The sequence below is a fragment of the Pelophylax lessonae genome, assembly GCF_965119305.1.
Source record: "Pelophylax lessonae genome assembly, chromosome: 5".
Classification (NCBI taxonomy): domain Eukaryota; kingdom Metazoa; phylum Chordata; class Amphibia; order Anura; family Ranidae; genus Pelophylax; species Pelophylax lessonae.
Window position 1 is genome coordinate 172,994,973 of NC_138772.1, and position 4,543 is coordinate 172,999,515.

A 4,543-nucleotide genomic window follows, 5' to 3' on the forward strand; every position below is an offset into this window, starting at 1 on the left:
ATTGGGAATAAATAATAGGATATAAGACATGATATACAAGGCATGGGGAATGACTCCATGTAGAGGGTATTGTGATTACTAGAAATAGATGAATGCTGATCAGGGGGATTTGAAAGAACATATCATAGACCTATAGGGAGGAAGACACATTTGTCTTTGTGTATACATAGAGACTTTGGGGGTCTAGTTATACATTTTTTTCATACGAGTGCCACAACTTTCACAAATGTATCCAAATGAATGACATTAGAAAAATGGGTGAATTTTGTGTGAAAACATTTACCTATAGAAGTGTGGATGTGTTGACAATAAAGAGGTAACTAGTGAAGGGTGGATAAAGGAGAGGAATGCAGATCACCAGCAAGCTCTTGACATACCGTATTTTCCGGCGTATAAGACGACCCCCCTAATTTTCAAGTTAAAACATAGGTTTTGGGCTATACTCGCCGTATAGGACTACCTCCCTTCTGAAGCAAGGCAATACCATTGAAAAACATCAGATTTTTCATAGATCTCCAAGGTACCCCAAGTACTGTAATACATGTAATCTCTCATAATATCTCCAAGGTACCCTAAGTATAAGTATTACCGGTAGATGTAATCTCAAGAAGCTGGCTGTGTGGGAATCCTGTACCGGTATACCGTAGCTTCGGCTACATACAGTATACCGAGCTGAGCCAATCAGGGAGAGCGATGTATTCTATTATTGAATGCAAAGCCTGCTTGGATTGGCAGAGTCAGAGAGGCGGGCTGATGTTACTCCGCCAATCTGAGCAGGCTTTGCATTCAATGATAGAATACATCGCTCTCCCTGATTGGCTTAGCGTGGTACACTGTATGTAGCCGAAGCTACGGTACATACGGTATACCGGTACAGGATTCCCACACAGCCAGCGTCTTGAGAGATTACATCTACCAGTAATACTTATACTTAGGTTACCTTGGAGATATTATACTCGGCGTATAAGACGACCCCCCATCTTTGGGGGATTTTTTTGAGGTTCAAAAGTAGTCTTATAAGCCAGAAAATACACTAGTCAGACAATAAACCACAAGGAGCTGTGTCTTACCTTATGGGATTGCTGTGAAGTTTACCCAGTTACCTACTGTCCTTCGTTTATGCACAGTAAAGCAGTGAATGCTTATTTCTGCAGTGTGGTTTAAAAAAACAGCAATGCAGAGATCATCCTTGGGTCAACTGAGCCATTATTGATCAACTAAGTTCACAAGCCAGTGTACAGAACCAATCTAAGCATTTCTGTACTATGTAATCGCTACGATAACCAATCACAGTGATCATAAAAGTAAACTGTGTAGTGTTTGCCTTGCAGAACCAGCCCTGTGCTCCTCCAAAGGAGGAACTAAGAAATAATTATTTCATTAGTTCCAGATCAGCGACCCCCGCCCCCCACCATCCAGGTCCCTCAGTGCTATCACTCCCAGATGGAGAGGACTACTGGTCCAGTGCTGTGATGGCGTCCCCTCTGCTGACACCAGTGGTCTTCAGGAACATGAGCATACCCTTCTGCTGGACATCCGATAGGAAGTATCCATGTCACATAGGTAGCAATGTGGACACCAGAAGAAGGACTTTGTAATGAAGGAGTATATACAGGCCTAGAACTTAACTGGTTAAAGTAGACATTAAGCAAAAACGATTCAAAGTGGTTGTTCATTATGGAAAAAATAAACAAAAGTTAGCAGCTACAAATCCAAACACAAAAAAAAATGATATGCCAAACATGGGTGAAGTTCCACTTTAAGTGCCTGAGTTGGACCCCCCATCAGTTTTTATATTGCCACCTGTGCCACATTGGGGAGATTTACATTTACATTCACTTCCAGTTTCCTGGCAAAAACAGGAAGTGAAAGGAGAGGGACATGAGGGAAAACCCTGGCTGTCACTAGAGTAGTGTCTCCATTGAAAGATTCCCCCTATACCCAATATAAGCTTACTTAAAAAAAATCTCCTTTCATGTTGTGAGTGCTGCCTGTCTGCTGGTCATCTCTATCCACAACTTTCTGGATTTTCCTTGCAACTTCTCCTCTGCAGTTTACTTTCAGTTTCTAAGGACTACATATCCCATGGTACCTTGCTAGCTACAAGATGTGATTCCTGTACTGACTCCGCCTCCTGAAACTCCTCCCCTCAACACCTCTGTAGGTCAGAAGAGCAGGCTCTGTGAGATGTGTGACACGGATTTTCTTTTCACCATGTGACAGTCAGCTACTCTTGGTTTCTCATTTTCTTCACTTTTCTTTGATTTTTTTTTTTCTTTTTTTAACCTCCATCGAAGCTGTAGTTGAAGAGTGAAATATTTTAGGTTTAGGTGATTTGATTTTGGGAGCACCTTCTGACTTTATTTTAATTTAGGTCCACAATCTAATTTTTGTGGACCTAAGACGTTCTCCCCACCCCCTCCACCATTTTTTATGGGTTAAGTGTTATCACTATCACAGATGTGAGACACAGCACTGCCTACTCATAGGGAAAAGTGAATACACGCAGAATTCAAGGAAGTCAATGTGTGGGGATCTTCACAAAGTTTACAAACTTTAAGATACTTCAGATCGCTGGAAATAATTTAAACACATGGTGGAAACGAATATATGATTTTACATTGTAACCATAGACCCGCTTTGATGCGATTTTAACCACTTCCCCAAAATTAATGTAACTGTATGACTTGGGGTTCATTGGTAATACTGGGATGATGCCAGCACCTACAGGCATCATCCCAGTAACATTTTTGCAGCCAGCGATTCTCTACATTTTTGCAGCCACTCGATAACTTCTGTGGGTGACGGAAGGAGGTCCCACCCTGTCGCTGCCTCCCCGGGCTCTCCTATCTAATCACGGAGGCCGGGAGCGATGTGGCTGGTGGGAGATGGCTGCCTGGTACAGAGAGAGAGGAACTGACATTGTTCCCCTCTCTCTGTAACCCTGGAAACCAGGAGCGACGAGTATTCATCACTTCCGGTTTTGCCCCTTTGTTTACCTGGCCGCCAGCAGCCAGAAAAGCAGGCGATCGGACCGATCTCGGTCTGATCGGCTGCATGGGGGGCCAGAGGAGAGATTTGGGGTCTAATAGACTGCAAATCTCTCCAAAAAGAGGACCTGTCATGGCCCATGCTATCACAAGGGATGTTGTTCATCCCTTGTGATAGCAACAAAGTTATTACAAAAAAAAATAAAAAAAGTGTACAAAAAAAAAATGTTTAATAAAAAAATAATAACAAAAAAAAAAAAAAAAAACGTAAAGCACTGCACGTAATGCATACGTTACTCCCGCACGCATATGTAAACGGTGATCGCACCACACATCTGAGGTATTGTCGTGGATGTGAGAGTGAGAGCAATAATTCTAGCACCAGACCTCGTGTGCAACTCTAAACTGGTAACCTGAAAAAGCGTTTAAAGTGTCGCCTATGGAGAATAAGCACTGTCGTTTTCCGCCATTCCACGCAATTTTAAAGCGTGACACGTTAGATATCTATTTACTCGGCGTAACATCATCTTTCACATTATACAAAAAAAATTGGGCTAACTTTACTGTTTTGTTTAATTCATGAATGTTTTTTTCCCCAAAAAAACTGTGTTTGAAAAACTGCTGCGTAGATACTGTGTGACATAAAAAAACTGCAACACACACCATTATTTAACTGATTCCTACTGTATTAAAATGTATTGCATTTGTACTATTGATCGACCGATATTGTTTTTTTACCACCAATACCGATATTTTGGTCATGGGATATCGGTACTGGCCAATATTGGCCAAAATTTTCGGACATTAAATTTTTTTTTTTTTTTCTTAATGTCTACAGGTACTGTGGTGGAGGGATCTGGGGGTCTAAAATACCCCAAACCCCTCCTCTGCACTTAAAAGTATTCAAAACGCCAAGTTTAGCTGTTTTCAATGCTATAAGGTTTTTAAATTCGGCGCCGCCAGTAACCCAAAGTGATGTCATGTCATGACATCACTTCAGGGTACTCAGTGGCGCCGAATTCAAAGAAATGGAGACCCGGTCAGACGGCGGCGGTGCAGATGGAGACCCGGTCAGATGGCGGCGGTGAAGGTAGGATGCTCGGGTCTCCCGGTGGGACAGGAGACACGGGCGAGACCCGCGGGAGGGGGAGGGGGGGACGTCCCCTCCTGCTCCATGTAATGACAGCCGAGCGGCTTCTCAGCCGCATCGGTTGTCATTACAAGACAGCCGACTGTCAGCTATGGACGCCGGTACCGGGGTGATGCCTCTAGCTGCAGGCATCACTCCGGTACAAGCACTTTCCCGAAATATCGGTAAATCAAAAGGCCAATTCCGATATATCAGGCAAAGTGCATACCGGCCCTCGATATATCGGCTTTGCAGATAATCAGTCGATTACTAATTTGTACTGTCTACCCTCAAGTTGTAAACTGTCGGAGCTATATAAATCCTATATAATAATAATATAATGTTTGGGGGTTGTAAGTAATTTTCCAGCATTAAAATAAATTGATTTTTACATGTAGAAGCGAAGTGTCAGAATAGGCCTGGG